At 40.5% G+C, this 14,590-nt stretch overlaps 1 long non-coding RNA gene across 1 annotated transcript; it reads left to right on the forward strand.

Annotated features, from left to right (window-relative positions):
• Positions 1-3,306: 3,306 nt before the first annotated feature.
• LOC122739753 lies at positions 3,307-14,120 on the forward strand. The gene is made up of 3 exons (XR_006354675.1): positions 3,307-3,539; positions 5,428-5,614; positions 14,003-14,120. It is a non-coding gene; the product is annotated as an uncharacterized LOC122739753 (long non-coding RNA).
• Positions 14,121-14,590: the final 470 nt, after the last annotated feature.

A 14,590-nucleotide genomic window follows, 5' to 3' on the forward strand; every position in this document is an offset into this window, starting at 1 on the left:
AACATATCCTAGGGGAAAGGAAATGGTTTGGAAACTGGTGTCAAGGTTAAAGTTGTCATTGGCTTAGTGATGTACAAGCATCACCATCCAATCCCTTGGGCCTAGGAAGGAAGGGAGGTACAAAGGAAGGAAGGGAGAGAGGGACAGAGGAAGGAAGGGAGGGAGGGAGGAAGAAAAGAAGAGAAGGAGGGGAAAAGGGGAGGAGGGAGGAAGAAAGGAAATAAACACTTACATAGCACCTATTATGCGCCAGGCATTGTGTTAAGTGCTTTTTACAAATATTATCTCATTTAATCCTCACAACAACCCTGGGAAGTAGGTGCTATTATTATCCCCATTTTATGGTTGAGGAAATGGAGGCAAACAGAAGCTAAATGACTTGCCCAGGGTCATTCAGCTAGTAGTGTCTGAGGCTGATTTGAACTCAAGTCTTCCTGACTCCAATCTATCCCTCTACCAGCTGCCTCATCCCTCTAGTACAACATGGAAGGATCATGATCTCTGGTGAAGAAAGCACCAACATTGACAAAATCATTGTAAGTATGGAAGTGTCTCTTTTCTAAAGGGCATACCCCGATAGGAAAGGACTTGCTCTAGAACAAGGAATGCTGGGAAACCACACATGAGCATGGCTGGACGTTTCTGCCTGGTCTCTGAGTCAGGAACATTTTTGTTAGGCTTGGGAAAAGAAGCAGGCAGCTGGTTGAGTGGCAAAATTATCAGAGCCAAGACACTTTGTCTGGGCTGAGTTGATGTAGATGAGCTGTGCAGAAGCCAGAGGAAGAGTGTGAACAAAATCCTCAACAGAAGCTAGCAAAAAGAAGAAATAGATGAAGAAATCTTCGCTGAGGTTCACAAATCCACTCACTCTCCTGGGACTTTCCCCATTTGTGCTATGATTTTGTTTGTGGGGACTGAGCCTCTATGAAGAGAGCAGTTCTATCTGAACCCATTCCCTTGCTAAATGGGGCTTGGATTTAAGTCTCAATTTTGTTATTCATATGTTATAATTAAATATAGTTTATGTTATGGGGAAAGCACATGGGTCCTTAGGATTCCTCTGTAAAGAATTATACTCTCGTGTACGTCCTAGTTAGGAATAAAAGGATAGTTTTATTTGATACAAGAGAAACTAGCTGGGAGGAAAGTTTAAAACTCTTTCCTCCACAACTAGACTGGGGAGCGCCCTTTTATAGGGCCAAGATGGCGTGACCAGCCAAGTAAGGGTGAAATGTCCCTTATTGGGTGGTGGGTTGGAAGCAGTCTGGTGGTGGACGGCTGCTCTGTCCCCTCCTGGTACAGCCACACCTAACAGAATTGTCTCATCCAGGGGTGACAGAGACTGGAATGAAGGGTGGTGGTCCTGGAGTTATCTCAGTCCAGATCCAGTGCTGCTTATCTCTCTAGGTGTGTCTGTCCTTTGGTTTAGTTTCAAGGAGAAGGTTCCTTTACCGCCTCAGACAACTTCTGTGGTAACTGGGACCCATAATATTCCTACAACAGTGTATGTCCAAATGTGCATTAGGTACTTATTACTTAAAGAGATAGTTAGGGGGGCAGCTAATTGGCATAGTGGATAAAGCACCAGCCCTGGATTCAGGAGGACCAAATCTGGCCTTAGACACTTGACACTTATTAGCTGTGTGACCCTGGGCAAGTCACTTAACCCTCATTGCTCTGCAAAATAAATGAATGAATGAATACAATTTTGGGGCAGTTAGGTGACACAGTGGATAAAGCATTGGCCCTGGATTTAGGAGAACTTGAGTTCAAATGCTGCCTTAGACATTTGACACTTACTAGCTGTGGGACCCTGGGCAAGTCACTTAACCCTCATTGACCATAAAAAGAGAGAGACAGAGAGAGAGGTGGTACAGTAGAGAGACTGTTGGTCCTGGAATCAAAAAGACCTGTGTTCGAATCTGTATGGGACAATTGCCTCAGTTTACCCAAATAATTTGAGGAGACCACCAAGTCAAGCAGAGACAGATTTATTTCATTCTTATGAGAATGGGCGACCCCATGCAAGAGTTGAGGAGCACCCTGATGAGCTCATGAGTTGGGTTTTTATGGAAGTTTTGAGGGGGCAGTCCCCTTGTGCACAGGGTGAGCTTACAATCTAACATCCAATCCTGTCTCACCCAGGATGCATGTTCAGTGCGTGATCATGGTATGGATGTATGCTCAGCTACATCTGAGAGCTGGGGGGAAAGGAAGGGGGAAAGGGTGAAACCACTCCACCAGTGTAAGGAGTGGGTAAGGGGGAAGAAGAGAGACATGGTACCAGAAGCTGGTACCAGGAGCTAGGGCTTAGGAATGCAAGAAGGGAGAGGTAGTATCAGGGTGGGTCTGCACTAACGGGAGACAGCTCTCCTGCTTGGCTATAGAACAAGGGGGGGGTGGGGGGGGTGGGGGGGTGGTAACAGGAACTGGGGGCTTTGGAATGCAAGCAGGGAGGGAGGGATGGTACCAGTGTATACCAAGTTCAGCAAAGCAAGATACATGATTACTACAATATTCTGTTATTAGCAATGGGACAAAACATGGACAGAATGATCTGGTAATAAGCTTCAGAGTCTAAACTGACTCAAGTCTACCATATCCCACTCAGAATCCCATCTCAAATATTTACTAGGTATATGACCCTGGACAAATGATTTAATGTCTCCAAGCCTCAGTTTCCATTATCTATAATATGGGGGCAATTATAGCACCTACTACCCAAGGTTGTTGGGAGAATCAGATGGGATAACATGTGTAAAGTGCATTAAAGTTCTATATAAAAAGACTAAAGAGGAAGCAGGACTAGAATACTCCTAGGAGAAAGCTGGAAATAAATCATTCAGATGTTCTTAGAAAGAGATTTCTGGGTTGAGCTAAACATAAGGCATATTCTCATGACTAGAGAACTGCTCTGGAAGATTGAGCCTGGTCCATTCTGTTAAGAGCTGAGTGATTTAAATGCCCTACCTGACACACACTTTGTACTTTTGGAGGTTCATCCAGGATTATAGATGTTCTTTCTGGATGTGTGTAGTGGGGGTGGGGGGGTGATGGGAAAAAGCTGGGTTACTAGCATTGGCAATGCTGCTAGTGCTAGTATCTTTCTGGGACTAAGGCAGGTGTGAGCCTAAGGAGAATTACACAATTATGTGTTGGGGGTGAATGACCATAGCAATGCGTATGGACTCTCCCCAAAGGCCTTGAATTGAGAGCACACCCATGGAATTTGACACCAAAGATAAGATTCTGAACACAGCTAGGGAGTTTTTAGGGGAAGATAAAGTACCAGGGGGAGATTTCAGAAAGGAGAACAATACAGTTTCTCTCTTGGGTGAGCTGCCTGAAAACCTGGCCCCTTCCCAGGCCCAGAAAGAAATACCTGGAAGAGGGATTACTTGGAAATGAATGACTAAACCCTCAACTTCCTGACCCAGAAATGGATCAAGACAAAGTCCATTATCAAGAAATAGGATTGGACTCTGGAAAATGCAGGGAACTTGGTCCAGAGGGAAACTGTCTCTTTGGTCAATAACCAGGTACAAAAAAAAAAAAAAAAGGCTTGATATCAGCCTGAGGTAGGCTGTCAACTCAATTTAATTCAATCATGGTTAATTAGAACTTAGATTCACTTAAGCAGTATTAGGTGGGGGGGGGGGTCGGGGAACGACAATACCTACTTTAGACACCTATGGATATTTTGAGGGAGGGGGCATGAGAGAATGTGGTAATTTGGGTACAGTACTGCCCTGGGAGTCAGGAAGACCTGGGTTCAGGTCTTGCTCTATCACAGTGATTGTGTCACCATAGGTCACTTTATGACTCAATAGCCCCAAGCAATACTGTAAGTTATAGATGGAGATGTGGGAGGGGGTTTCCACACTGGGAGCTACCCATCCTGATGACATCACAGGTCCAGATTTTTTTTTTTTAATGTCTGACTACCTGGAGAGGAAACCTTCCAGCCCCAGCAATAACAGACCTCAGATGTGATTTAGGAGAAGCAGGTTTCCAATGAAAAGAAAGATAATTGATTACTAGTGGGTCTTAGGGACCCTGCTTTTGACCTTTTCAATTCAATTTGACAAATGCTAACTTTATACGCAGCACATTATATATACCTTGCAGTTGCAGTGGCCAGTGATGCCAGTATTTGAATACTTGTGAACAACAATTAGGTGATATGAGAAAAGAGAACACTTGGGAAGTGCCCATCGACCTCCCACTCAAAAGGGAAGGCAAGATAACTCTGGCTGCCAAAGCAGTGGGAACACCCTACCCCCCACCTCCACCCCTCCCAAGCTTCTCTGAACTTAATCAGTAAAACACAGAAGGTAGAAGATTGGGAGAGAGTGAAAGAGAAAAGGAAGAGACAGAGGCAAAAGCAGAGAGACAATGAGGGAGAGAGAGATGGGAGGGGAAAAAAGAAGAGAGGGGTCAAAAGGGGAGGGAGAGACAGAGACACAGAGAGAGGAAGAGGCAGGGGAGAGACAGAGAAAGACAGGTGAGAGACAGACAGAGAAGCAATGGCAGAGAGACAGTGGGAGAGAGAGACAGAGAGATGGGAAGGAAGAGAAGAGAGAGGTAGGGAAGGGGGAAGGGGGAAAGGACAGAGAGACAGAGAGAGAGGGAGAGACAGGGGAGAGACAGAGAGGCAATGACAGAGAGACAGTGGGGGGGGGGGGCGGAGCCCGAAGGGAGAGAGACATAGGGGAAAGGAGAGAGAGACACAGAGAGAGAGGGAGAAGAAAAGGGAAAGGGAGGGAAAGGACAGAGGGGGTAAAAAAAAAAAAAGGAGGGGGAAAGAGATAGAAAAGGAAAGACAGAAGGGAGAGGGAATGCCACTGTCTGACAGAGGCAGCAAAGGGTGCCTTCTATGTCAACCCAGTTGTATTTTTACTCAACATTCAGGTTTGAGCCAAGGAAGGAGTCCACCACTTGTTTGATTAAGTCTTTTCACTGGCAAGGGTCCTCACCAGGAACATGTGAACTTTGCCTGTAATCCCTTCAGGCCTCCAGATTCCCAAACACGCTGGAGTGAATCACAGCCCCGGGTTAGCTTCTGGCAGGAGTCAGTGGCCGGCCTTCCACGAAGAAGTCAGGTGGCAGGCAGAGTGATTGCTCAGTGTTTGAACTCAATCTGGAATCTGTACACAAAGGGCTGGACTTGGAGGCTGAATCAAGTCCTGCCACAGACACTTATTCACCATGTGACCCCAGGCCAGTCACTTAATTTCTCTAAGCCTCTGTTTCCTCATGTGTAAAATGGGAGTACTCATTTCACCCAACTCAGAGGCTAGTTGTGAGAATTAGATCAGAATCATAAATGTAAAATGCTTTTTTTTTAATAAAGGCATTTTTCTTCTCTTCCTTCCTCTCCTTTTCTTCCTTCTTTTTCTTCCCTTCCATCCTTCTCCTTCTCTCCAGCTTGGCAGCCTGAGGTCCAAACTGAGGAGATACTATGGATTAGTTGTGTGTTTATCCAGTTTCTTGGAGCATGAATCAATAAAACCTGAACCAATCAGGTTTTAGCATTACAAAGAAAAGACTTTTGGTTGAGACGGGGTTTTTAACCTGGGTCCCAAGAACTTTAAAATTATATACACATACCCAGGTATGTATGTATGCATGTACATAAGTGTGTATGGATGTATGTATACACATATGTGAAGTTAGATAACTATATTTTGACATCATTGATTTCCTTTGTAATCTTATTTTTGCATTTTAAAAAAATTGAGCTCATAACTCACAAAAAAGTTTAAGAATCTCTAGTTATAGGGGCAGCTAGATGGCGCAGTGGATAGAGCATCAGCCCTGGAGTCAGGAGTACCTGAGTTCAAATCCGGCCTCAGACACTTAATACTTAACTAGCTGTGTGACCCTGGGCAAGTCACTTAACCCCAATTGCCTCACTAAAAAAAAAAAAAAAAAGAGAGAATCTCTAGTTATAGAATCTTAGATTTAGGTCCAAAAGAGACTTTTTAGATCATCTAGTTCAATCCTTTCATATTAGGTGTGGCAAGGCCCCATGTGTTTTGAGGGGTGGTTGTTATTTGGCTCAACAGGGAGGCAGAACAGACATCTCTGGCCTCTTTTCCCTTTACCCTTCTCCAAGGGAGACTTTAATTCCTGCTAGGAGGGGAAGCAGGAAGTTAGAGGGCAGAGGCTGACCATTCTGGTCTCTTCAGAAAGAGAGAGAGTACCAGGATAGAATTATATCTATCTGCTCCCTTACATATTGTTAGTCTAGGAGATGTGGTTTTCACATTCAAGCTAACTTCTGAGCACTATTCATTACTAAGGAAGAGGAGGAACCCCAAGCTTTATATCTAAGACTTGACCCCCTTTCCACCAAATACCAGTTCCACAATGAACACATGTAGCACTTAGCCAAGAAAACCCATTTATTCAAATCAATAGCAAACATAAATCAGAGAAGGTATGCATAGGAGAATATGGACCAGCCAATACAGAGTGAAGGAGCTCTCCCATTGGGAACAAGGTAACTCTGCTCAACAAAAATAGATGGTCTTCCATCTCAGCTGAGGGGAAACTACCCAGAGTCTTTAGTGAAGCAAACTGGGAATAGGGACAGAATGGAGATTTCCAGTTCCTCTTATGCCTTCCCAGTCTTTTCCTGAAGTGGGGTTGGCTTCATTTCTCTCTCAAAGTTGAAAATGTCCTAAGTGCATTAATCCACCGTTGGTGGAGTTGTGAAAAGATCCAACCATTCTGGAGAGCAATTTGGAACTATGCCCAAAGGGCTATAGAACTGTGCATATCCTTTGATCCAGCAATACAGATGTGGGAGGTGAAAAAAGGGTTAACAGAAAAATCTAAGACCCAAGCTCTAATTCAGATATTAGCTCCAAAAGGGAGTCAGACCCCAGTTGATGGATAACTTACAAGTAGGATGCTGGGTTTTTGTACCCACATAAATCAGTACCCATAACGAGAACAGAGGGACCTAGGCCAAGGAGACCTGAAGACTATAACAATGATAAAATGACAAGGGTATAGAAATTCTTTTTTTTTCTTTTTTTTTAAAATAAAAGTATTTTATTATTTTCCAGTTACACATAGAGATAGTTTTCAACATTTGTTTATATAAGATTTCCAATTTCAAATTTTTCTCCCTCCCTCCCCTCCCTCCCCCTCCCCTAGACAACAGGTAATCTGATATAGGTTTTATATATACACATACATATACATATACATATACATATACATATACATATACATATACATATACATATACATATACATATAAAATAACATTAAACGTATTTCTGCATTAGTCATGTTAGAAGAATCAGAGTAAAAAGGAAAAACCTCAAAAAAGAAAACCAACAGCACCAAAACCAAAAGAAATAATATGGTCCAATCAGTATCCATATTCCACAGTTCCTTTTTTTTTTTTCCTGAATTTGGAAAGCCTTTTCCATCATGAGTCCTTTGGAACTTTCTTGTAAGGGGTATAGAAATTCTGGGAGCAGCTAGGTGGCGCACCGGTACTGGATTCAAGAGTACCTGAGTTCAAATCCGACCTCAGACACTTGACACTTATTAGCTGTGTGACCCTGGGCAAGTCACTTAACCCCCATTGCCCCGCCCCCACCCCCAAAAAAAAGAAAAAGAAAAAAGAAATTCTAAAGAAAAATGATTATGTTTTGAAACTAGTCATGGGAACCAGAAAAAGACATGTGTAGAAAAGGCCAGATTTGTCCCCAGATTCACCTTATGACGTGTAAACCCCCAAAACATACCTCCTCTGAAAAAGGTTCCCGCTACCTCCCCAAGGTGGAGATTATTATAATGAGACTGATAATCAATTTATCCATACTATAAATATAATTGTCTTTCCTTTCACTATTTGAGAGATACCTTTCCACTATTCTGGTTCTCTCCCTGTGGTCACTCACAGTATTGCAATAAAACTTGGGAAACTGAGACACTGAGTCTTGTAATTCTTTTGGGATGACTCACAATAAATTTGAACCCCAAATACATCCCTCATCAATACCACTGCTAGGTTTTTATCCCAAAGACATCCCCAAAAAGAGAAAAAGACCTATCTTTATGAAAATATTTCTAACAGCTCTTTTCGTGGTAGCTAAGAATTGATAATCAAAGAAATGCCCATCAATTGGGGAATGGCTAAACAAGCTGAGGTACATGATAGTGATGGAATATTATTATGCTATAAGAAAAGTCTGGAAAGACTTGTATGAACTGATGTATAGTGAAGTGAGCAGAGCTAAGGAGAATGATGTGCACAGAGACAGCAATATTGTTTGATGAAGAACTGTGAATGACTTGACTATTTTCAACAATACAAATGATCTTGGCCTCAGATACTTAACACTTACTAGCTGTGTGACCCTGGGCAAGTCACTTAACCCCCATTGCCCCGCCCCCACCCCCAAAAAAAAAGAAAAAAGAAAAAAGAAATTCTAAAGAAAAATGATTATGTTTTGAAACTAGTCATGGGAACCAGAAAGAGACATGTGTAGAAAAGGCCAGATTTGTCCCCAGATTCACCTTATGACGTGTAAACCCCCAAAACATACCTCCTCTGAAAAAGGTTCCCGCTACCTCCCCAAGGTGGAGATTATTATAATGAGACTGATAATCAATTTATCCATACTATAAATATAATTGTCTTTCCTTTCACTATTTGAGAGATACCTTTCCACTATTCTGGTTCTCTCCCTGTGGTCACTCACAGTATTGCAATAAAACTTGGGAAACTGAGACACTGAGTCTTGTAATTCTTTTGGGATGACTCACAATAAATTTGAACCCCAAATACATCCCTCATCAATACCACTGCTAGGTTTTTATCCCAAAGACATCCCCAAAAAGAGAAAAAGACCTATCTTTATGAAAATATTTCTAACAGCTCTTTTCGTGGTAGCTAAGAATTGATAATCAAAGAAATGCCCATCAATTGGGGAATGGCTAAACAAGCTGAGGTACATGATAGTGATGGAATATTATTATGCTATAAGAAAAGTCTGGAAAGACTTGTATGAACTGATGTATAGTGAAGTGAGCAGAGCTAAGGAGAATGATGTGCACAGAGACAGCAATATTGTTTGATGAAGAACTGTGAATGACTTGACTATTTTCAACAATACAAATGATCTTGGCCTCAGATACTTAACACTTACTAGCTGTGTGACCCTGGGCAAGTCACTTAACCCCCATTGCCCCCAAAAAACCCCAAACAAAACAAAACAAAAAAAAGAAAAAAGAACAATACAATGATCCAAGACAATCCTAAAGGACTATCACTGAAACATACTATCTACCTCCAAAAAAGAACTGATATTGATGGAACAGACTGAAGCATGTGATTTTTTTACTTTCTTTCATTTTTTTCTTTTAAGAAAGTTTTCTTGTACAAAATGACAAATATGGTAATGTTTTACACAATCATATATGGATAACATATCTGAGTATTTGTTGCCTCAAGAAGGGGAGAGGGGAGAGAGGGAAAGTGGGACAAAAATTGGAACCCAATACTATAAATAAAAATGTTTATTACAAAAAAAAATGTCCTAAGTGATTCAAAGCTCCCAGAAAACTAAGAGCTCTCCTCTCTCTTGCTCTCACCAGTTCTACCCCAGCCCAACACAGTGGCAAGGCATTAATCCCTACACATAAGGAAAGAGTCCTATGCCAATGCAGTTTAGGACTAGGGTTATATTCCAATGAGGAAAATAAAGCCCTAAGGGGTTAAGTGACTCACTCAAAGTCACATGGATAGCAGAGTTGGGATTTGAATTCAAACCTCTGATTCTAAATTCTTCACTCTCCCCAGGGCAAAGTAAAGAACATTACAGAGTATTCTAATCATTATTCTCTATGGAGAGCTTTCAAATGAGGGCTTCATCATCTAGTTATGTTACAAACAAGCCAGTCATGCATAAAATTATTGGCTAATCAGCTAACAAAATTATAGTTCATCAGTCAGTAAAGCAATAAGCATTTAGTAAGCACCTACTATGTGCCAGACACTTTGTGGGGATACAAAGAAAAACAAAAGACAGTCCCTACCCTCCAGGAGCTCACGACCTAGTGTAAGAGACAACATGCAAACAACCACATTTAACAAGGTATATACAGAATAAATTGGAGGTAACCAGGAAAAGGAGAACAATAGAATTAAGAGCAATCAGGAAAGGCTTCTTACAGAAGGTGGGATTTTGGCTAGGGTGTGAATGAAGCCAAGAGGCAAAGATGAGGGGATAGAGTCTTGCAGGCATGGGAGGTAACCAGTGAAAATGTCCAGAATCAGGAGATGGAGTTTCTTGTTTGAGGAACAGCAAGGAGGCCAGTGTCACAGGCAGGACAATCATTATATCAGGCACCATCTGTCTGGAGGCTGTAGGGAGAAGCAGTTTATCTGGACCAGATGGGAGATACGAGCCCTAGGAAAGAGCAATTCTAAGAAATGGTAGGGTGGGGGCAGCTAGATGGCACAGTGGATAAAGCACTGCCCTTGGATTCAGGAGGACCTGAGTTCAAATCCGGTCTCAGACACTTGACACTTAACTAGCTGTGTGACCCTGGGCAAGTCACTTAACCCTCATTGCCCTGCAAAAAGAAAGAAAGGAAGGAAGGAAGAAAGAAAGAAAGAGAAATGGTAGGGTGGAGGCTTGAGAGATGGGCATGCTAAATCATGAAACAGAGACAGCCTATTCAAAAGTGTGTTGCATAAGTCTAAATGCAGATTGAAGCATACTTTTTTTTTGCTTTCTTTATTATTCTTGGTGGGGAGGGTAGGTCTACGTTTTCTTTTTCAACATGTCTAATATTAAAACGTTTGCATGACAGCACAGGTATAATCTATTTCAAGTTGCTTGTCTTCTCAAAGAAGGGGGCGGAGAAGAAGGGAAAGAAAGTATTTGGAAATGAAAAAAAATTAAATAATAAAACATTTTTATTTAAAGTTTTGAGTTCCAAATTTTGTCCCTCCTCCTCTCCTTCCCCTGCCCCCTCCCTGAGATGGTAAGCAATCAGATATAGGTTTTACATGTGCAATTATGTAAAACACAACTATATTAGTCATTTTGTATAAAAAACTTGAATAAAAGAAAAAATGAAAGAAAGTGAAAATATCATACTTCAGTTTGTGTTCAATCAATATCAGTTCTTTCTTTGAAGGTGGATAGTATCCTTCATCAGTCCTTTGGGATTGTCTTGAATACTTATATTTCTAAGAATAGTTGTCATTCACAGTTCTTCATTAAATAATATTGTTGTCACAATGTACAAGTTCTCTTGGTTCTGCTCACTTCACTTCATATCAGTTCATATAAGTCTTTCCAGGACTTTCTGAAATCATCCTACTTTTCATTTTTTACAACACAATAATAAAAAACAAAAAACAAAGGGGCAGCTAGGTGGCGCAGTGGATAAAGCACGGGCCCTGGATTCAGGAGTACCTGAGTTCAAATCCGGCCTCAGACACTTGACACTTATTAGCTGTGTGATCCTGGGCAAGTCACTTAACCCCCATTGCCCTTCAAAACAAACAAACAAACAAAAATAACAACATAATAATATTCCATCATTGTCATATACCACAGTTGGTTTAGCCATTCCCCAATTAATGAACATTGCTTTGATTTACAATTCTTAACCACTACAAAAAGAGGTGCTATAAATATTTTTGTACAAGTAGGTCTTTTTCTCTTTTTTGGGAGTCTTGGAATTCAAAAAAAATTTTTAAATGTTAAAAAATTTGTTCATGTGTAATTTAGAAAAATAAAAATAAGCCACATGTGTGCCAAGAGAAAAAAAGAAGGAAGAAAGAAAGAGAGCTCCATAGATCAAACAGACAAGCTAAATCATGTGGATGGTCACAAAGGCAACAAAAATGGGGTCCCATGTGTGTGAAATATATATATATATATATATATATACATATATGTGTGTGTGTCTTTATTTTCACTAAACTCTAACTGAAATTTAATATTTCCTTCAATTGTGAATTTTTAAAAAACAAATGAACATTCTGTTAAGGGATCCACAGGTTTTGCCATACTGCCAATGGGATCTACTATTATTACACACACCAAGAGTCAAGAATCTCTGAATTATGTGGTGTCTAATTATCTCCCAAAAGATGGGAGAAAGAAAGAAACTCTGAGAGAAAGCAACTCTGCCTAAGAAGGAAGAACAGCGCCCCCCAACCCCCCCAACCCCACTGCTACTTTGAATATATCTAATCCAGAGGCTTTTAACCTTCATGTGTTATGAACTCCTTTAGCAGACTGGTGAAGCCTATTTATACCATCTCAGAATACTATCCACCTTCAAAGAAAGAACTGATATTGATGGAATACAGACTGAAGCATGCTATTTTTCACTTTCTTTCTTTTTTTCTTTTATTCAAGTTTTCTTATACAAAATTACTAATATGGTAATGTTTTACATAATCCTACATGTATAAACCATATCTGATTGCTAATAGCCCCAGAAAGTGGGGAGGGGAGGGAGGGAAGGAGGGATAAAAATTGGAGCCCAAAACTATAAATAAAAATATTTATTACATTAAATTTTTAAAAATTTTGTTTAAAATGCATCAAGCAAAATACATAGGATTACAATGAAAATCAATTATCTTAACATACAGTTAGCAAAAATTTTTTAAAACAAGTTCATGGAGCCCAGATTAGAACCCTTGAATAGATCATGAAGTCAGGACAGAGCATAGAAAGAGACTGTGCAGAGGCTGTACCAGGCACCAAAATGCTCAGTCCATCCAATTCCACCCCATCCCAAGTTCTGCAGGGAGCTGGCTCAGAGCCTAAACGTCCTGACAATCCATCCCTCCTACACAGACACTCAAGGGATGCTAGAGGACAGTGCTGGCAGAAGGTACTAAGGGAGTGCTCTTATTTATATAAATTTGACTTTGTTCCCAATATATTTGAGAAATGAGGTCTTTATCAGAGAAACGATACCAAAGTTCTTTCCCAATTCCCTGCATTCCTTCTAATTTTGGTGGTATTGGCTTTATTTGTGCAAAATCATTTTAATTTCGTGTAATCAAGAATATCTATTTAATTCTAGTGATCCTTTTTATCTCTTATTTGGTTATAAACTCATCCCTTTTCCATACCTGACAGGTACATTTTCCCATGCTCCCCTAATTTACTTATGATATTACCCTTTATGTCTAAAACATCTATCTATTTTGATTTTATCTTGATATATGGTGTGAAACATTGGTCTATGCCTAGTTTCTTATGAACTGTTTTCCAGTTTTCCCAGCAATTTTTTGTTTGTTTTTGCAGGGCAATGAGGGTTAAGTGACTTGCCCAGGGTCACACAGCTAGTTAAGTGTCAAGTGTCTGAGACTGGATTTGAACTCAGGTCCTCCTGAATCCAAGGCCAGTGCTTTATCCACTGCGCCACCTAGCTGCCCCCAGCAATTTTTGTTAAATGATGAGTTCATGCCCCCAAATCTTGGATCTTTGGTTTATCTAAATTACTATGGTCATTCACTACTGCATATTGTGTCCCTAATCTATTCTACTGATTCACCACTTCATTTCTTAGCCAGTACCAGGTTGTTTCGGGGATTACTGCTTTGTAATTGAAATCTGGTAATACTAGGCTACCTTCCTTCACATTTTTTTCACTGATTCCCTTGCTATTTTTGACCTTTCGTTTTTTCCAGATGAATTTTGTTATTATTTTTCTTCATCTATTGATATAATCATATGTTTTTTATTATTGACATGACCAGTTATGCTTATAGTTTTCCTAATATTAAACCTGACTCTTGATCTGGTAAAGAGCAGGTCCAGAGAATTGCTTATTCCATTTAGTCAATCCACAAGCCTTTATTAAGCAACTACTATGTGCTAGGTTGGCAATGGGTAGTGGTGCTGATTAATCAAGGGTTTAGCATGTATTATTGACCATAAAAGACCACTGTGGATGCTGATGCCTTGTTTCATTTGTTCCATCAATGCATCAGGAGCCTTGAGGATCCCAGTGGATGATCTGAAGACAATGTGCTCTCCTGTGACAGGAAGAGGAATAAAAGACCACTAAATACAAGAGAATATTGAGACTCTTGACTTTCTGCGTAGTGTATTATGAGTGGAAGTTGATAATGTAGCTTTAAACCTATCCTTGGTGTTCTAACTTACCATAAATAATTGATATCCAGCTCAGGTTCATGATGGGGTCTTTAAGAGTGATAGAGGAGGGGCTAGGTGGTGCAGTGGATAGAGCACTGGCCCTGGAATCAGGAGTACCTGAGTTCAAATCTGGCCTCAGACATTTGAAACTTACTAGCTGTGTGACCCCGGGCAAGTCACTTAACCCTCATTGCCCCACAAAAAAAGAGTGATAGAGTTAGTGCTGGTGGAGTTGTGAACTGTGCCCAAAAGTCTATAAAACCACACATACCCTTTGATCCAGCAATGTTGCTAATATATATATATATATATATATATATATATATATATATATGTGTGTGTGTGTGTGTGTGTGTGTGTGTATATGTGTGTATATATATATATATATACACATATATATGTATATATATACACATATGTGT

This window comes from Dromiciops gliroides, chromosome 2 (genome assembly GCF_019393635.1).
Source record: "Dromiciops gliroides isolate mDroGli1 chromosome 2, mDroGli1.pri, whole genome shotgun sequence".
Classification (NCBI taxonomy): Eukaryota; Metazoa; Chordata; class Mammalia; order Microbiotheria; family Microbiotheriidae; genus Dromiciops; species Dromiciops gliroides.